General features: G+C 37.8%; 1 protein-coding gene and 1 pseudogene across 4 annotated transcripts in view; one reads left to right on the top strand and one right to left on the bottom strand.

The window, feature by feature from the left end:
- The window catches only part of RPS6KA5 (ribosomal protein S6 kinase A5), a 182,077-nt gene that overhangs the window by 51,836 nt on the left and 117,359 nt on the right, over positions 1-12,882 (bottom strand). The window lies entirely within an intron of this gene.
- On the top strand, positions 5,383-6,786 carry LOC101286919 (protein FAM136A-like; annotated as a pseudogene).

The following is a 12,882-nucleotide window of genomic DNA, read 5'->3' on the forward strand; positions in this document are numbered from 1 at the left end:
GAGATAGCCTTATTGCTGATATGGAGAAAGTTTTAGTAGTCTGGATAGATCAAACCAGCTACAACATTCTCTCAAGTCAAAGCCTAATCCAGAGCAAGGCCCTAACTCTCTTCAAGTCTATGAAGTCCTGAGAGAGACGAGGAAGCTGCAAAGGTGAAGCTAGCAAAGGTTGGCTAAGGAGGTTTAAGGAAAGAAGCTGTCTGCGTAACATAAAAGTGCAAGGTGAAGCAGCAGGTGCTGACATAAAAGTTGCAGCAAGGTATCCAGAAGATCTAGCTAAGGTAATGAATGAAGGTGGCTACACTAAACAACAGATTTTCAATGTAGACAAAACAGCCTTCTACTGGAAGAAGATGCCACCTAGGACTTTTCTAGCTGGAGAGGAGAAGTCAGTGCCTCGCATCAAAGCTTCAAAGGATAGGCTCACTCTCCTGTTAGGGGCTAATGCATTTGGTGACTTTAAGTTGAAGCCAGTGCTCATTTACCATTCTGAAAATCCTAGGACCATTAAGTATTATGCTAAATCTACTCTGCCTGTGCTCTTTAAATGAAACAACAAAGCCTAGATGACAGCACATCTGTTTATAACATGGTTTATAGAGTATTTTAAGCCTACTGTTTTAAGATCTACTGCTCAGAAAATAAGATTCCTTTCAAAATATTACTGCTCATTGACCATGCACCTTGTCATCCAACAGCTCTGAGGGAGATATACAATGAGATTAATGTTATTTTCATGCCTGCTAATACATTCTGCAGCCCATGGATCAAGGAGTAATTTCAACTTTCAAGCCTTATTATTTAAGAAATATATTTAAGGCTATAGGTGCCATAGACAAGTGATTCCTTTGATGGATCTGAGCAAAGTAAACTGAAACTTTTCTGGAAAGGATCCACCATTCCAGGTGCCATTGAGAACATCTGTGATTCATGGGAAGTGGTTAAAATACCAACATTAACGGGAGTTTGAAAAAAGTTGATTCCAACTCTCCTGGGGGGACTTTGAGGGGTTCAAGACTTCAGTGGAGGAAGTATCTGCAGATATGATAGAAAAAGCAAAAGAATTAGAATTAGAAGTGGAGCCTGAAGATGTGACTGAATTGCTGCAATTTTATGATAATAATTTAACAGATGGCGAGCTGCTTCTTGGGGATGAGCAAAGAAAGTGGTTTCTTGAGATGAAATCTACTCTTGGTGAAGATGCTGTGAATATTGTTGAAATGACAATAAAGGATTTAGAATGTTACATAAATTTAGTTTATCAAGCAGTGTCAGGATTTAAGAGGTTTCCAGTTTTGAAAGTTCTATTCTGGGTAAAATGCTACCAGACAGCATTGCATGCTACAGAGAAATCATTTGTAAAATGAAGAGTCAACTGATGCGACAAACTTCATTGTTGTCTTATTTTAAGAAATGGCCACAATGAGCCCAACCTTAAGCAACCACCACCCTGATCAGTCAGCGGCCACCAACATGGAGGCAAGATCCTCCACCAGCTAAAAGATTATGATTCACTGAAGGCTCGGGTGGTGGTTAGCATTTTTAGCAATAAAGTATTTTTAAATTAGGTATGCACTTTTTTTAAGACATAATGCTATTTATAGCATACTTAATAGACTGCAGTTTAGCATAGACATAACCTTTATATGCACTGGGAAACCAAAAAGTTCATGTGCCTTGCTTTACTGTGGCGGTCTGAAACTGAACCCACAATAACTCCAAGGTATGCCTGCGTAAGTTAAAAATTTCAGGGTAATAACCACTCAAAGAACAGATAGAGAATATATATAACTTCTAGACAACTGGAAAAATGAAATAAAGAAATCTTAATCATTTAAATAGAAGAGAGGGAAGAAGGGGAAAAAAGCAAAGAGAAATTATGATAAAGAGAAACACACAGCAAGATATGAGAAATAAATAAAACTATATCAGCAGTCATAATATACAGATTTAACTCACCAGTTAAAAGATAGAAACTCTCTGGATCAAAAACAAAATCCAGTTATATGTTATTTACAAAAGGCACACCTAAAACATAATAACAAAGAAATATTGAAAGTAAAGAGATAGAAAAAGATATATCAGACCAGCATTAACCAACAGAAAGCTGGAATATCTTTATTAATAGCAGGAAAATGAACTTTAAGGCAAAAAAATTTATTAAAATTAAGCAGGGTCACTACATAATAATAAAAGGAACATTTCACTAGAAAATAACACTATTCCAAGACTAACACAATCAAATATTTTTGAAGAACCTTAAACCACCTAAAGCAAAAATGGTGAGATTTCCAAGAAGAAACGGACAAATCCGCAATCATAGTGGGCACTTTAACATACCTCTTTTATAACTGACTGATCAAGCAGGAAAATAATTGGTGAAGCTATGGAAGATATGCATGATGTTCATGAAAATATATAAAATTTGATATCTAACAGTTAGAGAATGACTATACAGTCTTTTCAAGTATTCATGGCACATTTACAAAAGTTAACCAAATAATAGGTCACAAAGCAAATCTCAAAAACCACAGAAATAAAACCATATATGTTTTCTTGTCCAAACAGAAAGCAATAAAACTAAAAATTTACAAAAAGGTAGCTCAAAAATCCTATATACATGAAAACTTAAGAACCCATTTTTAAATAATTCATGGCCCAAGGTAAAAAACCACAATAAATAACAGTAAAAATGCTATATATTATAACTTGCGAGATACATCTAAAGCTGTTCTTAGAAATTCAGTTTTATTAAAAAAAGAATGATTAAATATTAGTGAGCTGAATGTCCAACTCAAAAGTTTAATAAAAGAATACAAAAGAAACTAACAGAAAGTAAAAGGAATGAAGTAATAAAGGAAGATCATCAAAGAAATAGAAAAATTGAGAGGCTTGATAAAAGCTGTTTCTGGAAAAAGACTAATAAAATGGAGAAATCTCTAGCAAATTGAGCAAGAAAGAGGAGGAAAGTTACAAATCAGCAATATTAGTCATTTAAAAGGAAACATTACTACAGTTACAATACAGATTAAAAACTAAAGCACTTCTATGAATAATATGATGCCAAAGAATTTAAAAACAAAAATATAACATTTTCTATAAAAACATAACTTACCAACACTGACTCAAGAAAAAATTGAAAACCTGCATATAACTATAAATATTTTTAAAAAATTAAATCAGTATTTGAAAAGCCACTCATATGCACCTAGAAGGGAAAAAAAAGAAAAAAATACACGCTGATAGCTAGAAGTGCATTCAGAGGAAACCTTCAGAGGAACTATCTTATATAAACTATTCCAAATTACTTTCATGATGTTAGTATAATCATGATGCCAAAATCAGACAAATACAATATTAGAAAGGAAAATTACAGGTCAACTTAGACAATAAAATCTTAAATAAAATATTAGCAAACAAAATCCAGCAATATATTAAAAATATATGTCACAGAAAGTAAAGTTTATTCCAAGAATTGAAAGATGGCTTAACATTGAAAAAGAAAGAACCTATTAATGTAACACACACCACTAGGTGATTAAAGAAAAAACCATAAGAATTTCCTTATATCAATATACTAAGAATATAATTTATCTATCAAAAACCTAGAGCAGATACCATACTAAATGGCTACAACCTAAAACACATGGCCTTAAAGTAAAAAGCAAGGATATATACATATAAAACTTAGTAGACAGAGCAACAAAACCAAACCAAACCACACATCCCCAAACACACACAAAATACAAAGTATGAGACTCAAAAAGATACAAAGCCATCATTACTTACAAATACTAGTTCTGATTTTTCTTTTAATATAGTCATCTACATAAAAAATCCAAGTGAACCTGCAAATTAGTGGAACTAATATGAATTCACCAATATTGCTATGTACAAGATCAACAACATTCCCATGCTTTGCCAAGAAAAACAGATATTCTAATTTTTGTCAATAGGAACAAAATAAGTTAATAGAAATAAATCTAATAATATATGTATAAATCATTACAAAAATTAGAAAATATTATTGAAAGACATAAAAGACAAGGAAATAAATGGGAAAATATGAATATTTATGCAAATTTGTGTTGTTAGATTCAATATCCAAAGATCACAGTTTTCTCCAAATTAATTTATAAATTCAATACACAATGAGAAACAAAAGACCAAGAATAGCAAAGACAGTGAAGAGGCAGGAGGAAGGTCAGGGGAAATAAGGAGAGAATGACAGGATAAGAGTGAAGAGGGGAGGGCTTCCCTGGTGGCGCAGTGGTTGAGAGTCCGCCTGCCGATGCAGGGGCACACGGGTTCGTGCCCTGGTCCGGGAGGATCCCGCATGCCACGGAGTGGCTGGGCCCGTGAGCCATGGCCGCTGAGCCTGTGCATCCGGAGTCTGTGCTCCGCAACGGGAGAGGCCACAACAGTGAGAGGCCCGCGTACCGCAAAAAAAAAAAAAAAAAAAGTGAAGAGGGGAAACATCTCACCTTTCCAGATTAAAGACATACCATAAGGCTATGGCCCTTCAGATTTTTCAATTTTGACTCAGGGAGAGGCAAGGCGACAAAAGGAATTGAATGAAGAGCCTAGAAGTAGACTCACAAGCATGCACAGGAATTTGGCATATGACAAAGTTGCTTTTCAAATCAGTAGGGAAGGGATTAACTGACTATTCAATGAATAGTTCAGTCAACTGGGTTATCTATATAAAAAGAGAAAAAAATAAGATCCCCACCTCACACATATATATAAATTAATTCCTAATAAATTAAAGATTTCAATATGCTAATTTCGAAAAGAAAACAAAAGAGAATATCTTAGTTCATTGAGACAGGAATGGATTTCATTTTAAAAGATTCAAAGAAATCAACAACTTAACTTTACACCTCAAGGAACTAGAAAAAGAAGAATAAACTAAACCAAAAGTTAGCAGAAGGAAAGAAATGATAAAGATTGAAGCAGAAATAAATGAAACAGAAAACAGAACAACAGAAAAAAATTAGCAAAACTTAGATTTTTGAAAAGATAAACAAAACTGACAAACTCTTGGCTAGATTAAGAAAAAGAGAGAGAAGATTCAACTAAAATCAGAAATTAAAGAGAAGACCTTACAAGAAACTAAATTATATACCAACAAATTGAATAATTTCGAATGGACAAATTCCTAGAAACATACAATCTACCAGGACTGAATCATGAATAGAAAATTTGAACAGACTCTTCATCAGTAAGGACACTGAATTAGTAATCAGAAATCTCCCAACAAAGAAAAGGCCAGGACCAGATGGCTTACTGGACATTCTTAAAAAAACATTTAAAGAAGTAGTAGGACCATTCCTCCTCAAACTTTCCCTAAAAAACTGAAGAGAACACTTCCAAACTAATTTTATGAGACCAACATTACCCTGATACCAAAGCCAGGGAAAGATACTACAAGAAAAGAAAATACAGCCCAATATTCTTGATGAAAACTGATGTAAAAGTCCTCAGCAAAATGCTAGCAAACTGGGGGTGGGCTCCTGCGCGGGAGTCCATGTGGGCGCCGGCGCCGCGGGGAGCAGCATGGGGTGGCCATGGCGGAGCTGTAGCAGCTCCGGGTGTAGGAGGCGGTGGACTCTAAGGTGAAGAGTCTGGAGAGAGAACATCTGGAGGATTCAGGGCCTCATGTTCTGGTGCAGCGCCGGCTGTTGTGAGGACAGCCAGGTGTCCATGCAGCAAGTGCACCAGTGCATTGAGCACTGCCATGCACCTCTGGCTCAAGCCCAGGCCCTGGTGACCAGCGAGTTGGAGAAGTTCCAGGACCGCTTGGCCGGGTGCACCATCCATTGCAACAACAAAGCCAAAGATTCAATAGATGCGGGGAGTAAAGAGCTTCAGGTGAAGCGGCAGCTGGAGAGTTGCGTGACCACGTGTGTGGATGACCACATGAACCTCATCCCAACCATGACCAAGAAGATGAAGGAGTCTCTCTCATCCACTGGGAAATAGATGTCTGCTATTGGCCATTGGGGCTGAAGGCAGGAATCTATTTAAAAAGAGGAATGGGGATTTGGGTTTTCTAAGGAAAGTTTATGAATGAGGAAATTAAGGATGGCAGCAAGTTTAAGGCCTATGTCACTTGCCTCTGGACACTGGTTCCTTTGTGTTCGAATCCTAGAAACTGAAAAAACCTGGTGCTAAAATTTGGGTCAGAGATAGCACAGGAGAGTTTTTGTGAGCCTGAATTTCATGTGGCCAGGGCTTATCCTGGCAACAGGGAGTCTCCCTTGTAGCAAACCAGAGCCCTCCAAGGTACCACATTCTCTTAGTACACAGATACCAACAGGCTGGCAGGTTCATCTGACCTGCTTATGATCTGGTGGAGTGTGAGGAGAGGTGTTTCTATTTGTTGCCAGCCTCCTGTTTGCCAGAAGGATCGCTACAACATTTTCCATAAACTGGAAATAAAACAAAATCCAGGAGGTCACTAATTTAGAAGGGGAAAGGGGGCTTCTGGGGATTTGTTTTGCTTGGTTTTGTTTTTTGTTGTTTTTGTTTTTTTGCGGTATGTGGGCCTCTCACCGCTGTGGCCTCTCCCGTTGTGAAGCACAGGCTCCAGATGCACAGGCTCAGCGGCCATGGCTCACGGGCCCAGCCGCTCCGCGGCATGTGGGATCTTCCCAGACTGGGGCACAAACCCATGTCCCCTGTATCGGCAGGCGGACTCTCAACCACTGTGCCACCAGGGAAGCCCAGTTTTGTTTTATATACAAGGGCATGAAGTTACTTTAAAGATGTAGAGTTGGGAGAGGTAGTTTGGATAAAAACTTTGAAAGGGTCCTTTCTGGCCATCAAGATGTGGATGCGCATTTCTTAAAATTCTCACACATTACATCTTTCAGCCTGGAGATGCTGCAAAAATGTAAGAAGCGTTATCACACTGGTAGGGGAACCGAACCTTCCCTCTAACTGGCAGCCATGATGAGCCCTGAGGCTGTCTGCAGCAGAGTCAGCAGAGAGACAAGACAATCTTGCAGTGACACTCACCCTTGAAGGGAAAGGGGATTTTGACTGTGCTATATGCTAGTATTCAGGAATGAACAGCGAAAGGGAATGTTAGCTGCTTAATTAATAGAGTTATGAAGTACTGGCTTTGGAAAAATCTGGTTTTCATAAAACAAAATAGAATGAAAGCCTAAACCCAGTATTGCTTACTTTGCCCCCTGTAATAACAGAGCTCTGTTGAAACGATCCCTTGGCAACACGAAGGTCAGAGGAGAAAAAGAAAGCAACTCAGGGGCAAGCTGTAACTCCTTTAGAGAAAAAAAACGGGACAGCCCTTCATTACCAAATACCACTTTTGCGACATGCGTTGTTCTCGCCCCAGTTCTGGCACCTTATCGTTTTATCAAGGACCTCGTTGTGTTTTTACCAACTTACTACTTGAAATGATAATATAGCCTGTCTGTTTGCTATTTCAAGACTGTGATATATTTTCCTAGCGGTTTGGTTTTAAACATAAATAAGACTTAATTTTTCTTCCAAAAAAAAAAAATGCTAGCAAACTGAATTCAACAGCACATAAAAAGGATTATACACCATGACCAAGTGAGATCTTGGAATGAAAGAACGGTTCAAGATTCAAAAAATCAATCAATGTAATACACCACATTAACAGAATGAAGGACAAAAACCACATGATCATCTCAACTGATACAGAAAAAGCATTTGACAAAATTCAATACCTTTTCATCATAAAAGAAAGCACTTAACAACAAGCTAGGAATAGAATGAAACTACCTCAACATAACAAAATCAGGTATGAAAAGCCCACAGCAAACATCATACTCAATGGTGAAAAACTGAAAGGTTTCCTCTCAGATGAGTAACAAGGTAAGGATGCACCCTCTCACCATTTCTATTCAACATAGCGCTGAATGTCTTACCCAGAGCAGTTAGGCAAGAAAAAGAAATAAAAGACATCCAAATTGGAAAGGAAGAAGTAAAATTATGTCTGCTTGCAGATAATATGATCTTATATGTAAAAAACCCTAAAGATTTCACACACAAAAAACCCGTTAGAACTAATAAGAGAACCAGCAATATTACAAGATACAAAATTAACATACAAAAATTAGTTATGGAACTTCCCTGCTGGTGCGGTGGTTAAGAATCTGCCTGCCAATGCAGGGGACAAGGGTTCGAGCCCTGGTCCCGGAAGATCCCACATGCCGTGGAGCAACTAAGCCCGTGCGCCACAACTACTGAAGCCTGCACGCCTAGAGCGCATGCTCTGCAACAAGAGAAGCCACCACAATGTGAAGCACGTGTACCGCAACGAAGAGTAGCCCCCGTTCACCGCAACTAGAGAAAGCCCGTGCGCAGCAATGAAGACCCAACACAGCCAAAAATAAATAAATAAAATTAATTTTAAAAAATTAGTTATGTTTCTATACACTAACAATGAACAATACCAAAAGGAAATTAAGGGGGGGAAATCCCATTTAAAATAAGCATCAAAAATAATAAAATACTTAAAAGTTAACTTGACCAAGGGGTCAAAAAACTTGGAGAATTAAAATTACAAAATATTGGGCTTCCCTGGTGGCGCAGTGGTTGAGAGTCCGCCTGCTGATGCAGGGGACACGGGTTCGTGCCCCGGTCCAGGAAGATCCCACATGCCGCGGAGCCTCTGTGCCCGTGAGCCATGGCCGCTGAGCCTGCGCATCCGGAGCCTGTTGCCCCGCGATGGGAGAGGCCACAACAATGAGAGGCCCGCGTACCGCAAAAAAAAAAAAAAAATTACAAAATATTATGAAAGAAATTTAAAAAGACACAAATAAATGGAAAGACACCCCATGCTCATGGACTGGAAGACAATATTGTTAAAACGTCCACACTACCCAAAGTGATCTAGAGAGTCAACATAATCCCTATCAAAATCCCAATAACCTTTTTGTACAAATAGAAAAAAAATCTTAAAATTCATATGGAATCTCAAAGGACCCTTAATAGCCAAAACAATCTTGAAAAAGAAGAACAAAGTTGGAGGTCTCACACTTCCTGATTTCAAAACGTATTACAAAACTACAGCAATCAAAACATTTTTGACTTAAATAAAGACAAACATACAGACCAATGGAACAGAGTAAAGAGCTCAGAAATAAATCTTTATGCACATGGTCAAATGATCTTTGACAAGGGTGCCAATGGGGAAAGGACAGGGTCTTCAACAAATGATGCTGAGAAAACTGAATATTCATACACACACAAAAATAAAGTTGGATCTTACCTTACCCCAAATACAAAAATTAACTCAAAGTGAACTGAAGATCTAAATGTAAAACCTAAAACTATAAAACTACTAGAAGAAAACATAGGGGGAAAGCTTCATGACGCTGGATTTGGCAGTGATTTCTTGGGTCTGACACCAAAAGCACAGCAACAAAAGCAAAAATAGACAAATGGGTTGACATTAAAATTTAAAACTTCCGGGCTTCCCTGGTGATGCAGTGGTTGAGAGTCCACCTGCCGATGCAGGGGACACGGGTTCGTGCCCCGGTCTGGGAAGATCCCACATGCTGTGGAGCGGCTAGGCCCGTGAGCCATGGCCACTGAGCCTGCGCGTCCAGAGCCTGTGCTCCGGGGGAGGCCACAACAGTGAGAAGCCCGCGTAACGCAAAAAAAAAAAAAAAAAAAAAAAATTTTAAAACTTCCTTGCATCAAAGGAAACAAGCAAAGTAAAAAGACAACCTACAGAATGGGAGAAAAAGTTTGCAAACCATATATCTGATAGGGGGTTAATATCCAGAATATATAAAGAACTCCTACAACTCAACAACAAAAAAGCAAATAAATTTGATTAAAAGATAGGCAAAGGACTTCAATACACATTCGTCCACAGATGGTATACAAATGGCTAATAAGCATATAAAAAGATGACTCAACATCACTAGTCATTACAGAAATGCAAATTAAAACTATGAGATATCACTTCATGCTCATTAGGAGGGCCACAATCAAAAAAGCAGAAATAACAAGTATAGGTGAGGATGTGGAGAAATTGGAACCCTTGTGCTCTGTTAGTGGGAATGTAAAATGGTGCAGCTTCTATGGAAAACAGTATGAAGGTTCCTCAAAAAATTAAAAATAGAATTGTCACATGATCCAGCAATTCCACTTCTGGGCATATATGCAAAAGAATTGAAAGAATGACCTCAAAGAGATACTTGTACACTCACGTTCACTGCAGCATTATTCACAACAGCCAATAAGTAAAAGCAACTCAAGTGTCCATCAGTGGATGAATGGATAAACAAAATGTGGTACATACATACAATGAAATATTATTCAGTCTTATAAAAAGATGGAAATCCTGTCTCATGCCACAACATGGATAAACACTGAGGACATTAACCTAACTGAAGTAAGTAGTCACAAAAAGATAAATCCTGCATGATTCCACGTATATTAGGTATCTAAAATAGTCAAACTCATAGAAACAGAAAGAGGAATGGTGGTTGCCAGGGGCTAGGAGGAGGGGAAGATGGGGAGTTGTTGTTCAATGGGTACAGAGTTTAGTTTTGCAAGATGAAAAAGTTCTAGAGATCTGTTGCATAAAAAATGTGAATACAGTTAACACTACTGAACTGTACACTTAAAAACGATTAAGATGATAATTTTTACATTATGTGTATTTTGCCACAATTTAAAATTTTTTTAAAGATTCAAAGAATATAAATCTTAAGAGATTGGTAAATTTGATTATATTAAAATGTCAAATCTGATAATGGCATAAACACCATTAATCACATTAAAGACAAGAAAAAGATCTGAAAAAGAAATTCACAAAGTGCATAATTATCAAGGATGGGTAGCTGGAATATTTAAAGAACTCCAACAAACCAATAACATCAGAAAAAATTGCAACACTGTGATGGAGAAAACACAGAAACCAATGTACCTCAGAAGCAGAATGGATAAACTAGATAATTCATATAAAAGAATATTATAGAGCAGCAAAAATGAATGAAACAGATTCCTATTTATCAGCTTGAATAAATTTTAAAAATAAGTCAAATAAAAAACAATCTGCAATATAATATGCCATTTATGTACATTTTAGAAACACAAGCTAACAGTATATATTGTTTATGGATGTAATATATAAAGTAAGGATACTAAAACAAGATTAAATTCAATCCACCATCCACTCTTTGCCTGCACCTGTGCTGCTAAATGTGGTTTTAAGAAAACCATTTTTTCTATATTTGTGGCTGACAATATATCTATCCCCAGTCTCTCTCTTCTTAGGTTTAAATTGAGCCAATGCTCAATTTTCAGTCCGTGTCTTACTTGACCTAACAACAGTATTTGATATAGTTGATCATTTATCATCCCTGAAACACTTCTTCACTTAGCTTCCGGGGACAACACACTTGCCTGTTTTCTTCCCAACCTCCTCATCCCTTTTTCTCAGTCTCCTTTGCTGGTTTATCTTCCTCTCTTGACTCTCTTAATGTTGGAATAACTAGAGTCTATACCTTTGTCGTTTTTTCTTTTCTATCTATACTTAACTCTGTTGGTATTCTCATTCATTTTCATGATTTTAAATACTACTTGTATATTGGCAAATTCCAAATTCCTATCTCTAGATGAGACTTCTCTCCCAAATTCCACATTTATATATCCTACTGCCTATTAAACATCTCTGTATGTCTAACAGACATCTCAGACTCAACTGGTTCAACTGCACTCCTCCAGCCACCCAAAACCTCCCCATCGGCATATTAGTTGACAGCAACTTCATCCCTCCAGCTGCTCTGGCCCCAAACCTTGGAGCTACTGTTGATTCCTCTTGTTCTCTCACACCCTATATTCAAGCCATCAGGAAATTTCATTAGCACTAATGTCAAAATATATCTAGAATCTGACTATGTCTTCCAACCTCCTCTGCTACCCCATGGTCTAAATCAATGCCATCTCTTGCTGGGGTTAATGCAACAGCTTCCTAACTGGTCTCCAAGTTTCCAGATTTGTCCCACTACAGGACCATCATGCTTGGCAAACAGAATCTTTTTAGATAACTCAGGCCTTGTCATCTTCTACATAAAGCTCTCCAGTGGCTCCCGTTTCACATGGAGGACCCATAGTCCTTACAGTGGTCTCCCATGCCCTGCACGATCTGCACAGTCCTTCCTCCAGATGACCACCTCCACATCCTTCTTTCCCACTACTCTATCCTCACTCACTCTACACACCCACACTTACCTCCTTTTTGTTCACAAACAGCCCAGGCATATTCCCACCCGAGGGCCTCAACACTGGCTGATCCCTCGACCTAGAAATCTCTTTCCTGGATATTGATATGGCTCATGCTCTCTCACTTGCTTCAAGTCTTGACCCAACTGTCACCTTCTTAGTGAAGCCTTTCCTGATCACCTGATTTAAAAGTCCAAGCTGCTCTCACCCTGCTACTTCCTATCTCTCTTTCCTACTGTACTTGTCTTTGTGTCAATTACCATTATCTAACATAGTCCATACATATTTTACTTGTTTATTTGTTATTATCTGCCTAGGGGGGAAATTTTTGTCTATTTTGTTAATTGCTGGATTCCAACACCTAGATAGAACAGTGCCTGGATCACAGTAGATGTTCTCTCAATATTTGCTGAATGAATGGGAAAAAACCACAAATTGTCCATAACTGTATATGTGAATAGTGGGTGCACAGAATCTGCTATATCATTTGCTGTATTTTTATTACATTTGAAATATTGTATAATATAAAACATTTAAAAAGAAATTTGGAAAGTATAAACATTTATTAATCACATTTATGCAATGTTAGTATTCCAGGGTGTCTCTTGCTAAATTCCCCTTATGGGTTTGAAAGTCCCTGACACT

This window comes from Orcinus orca, chromosome 2, assembly GCF_937001465.1.
Source record: "Orcinus orca chromosome 2, mOrcOrc1.1, whole genome shotgun sequence".
Taxonomy (NCBI): Eukaryota; Metazoa; Chordata; class Mammalia; order Artiodactyla; family Delphinidae; genus Orcinus; species Orcinus orca.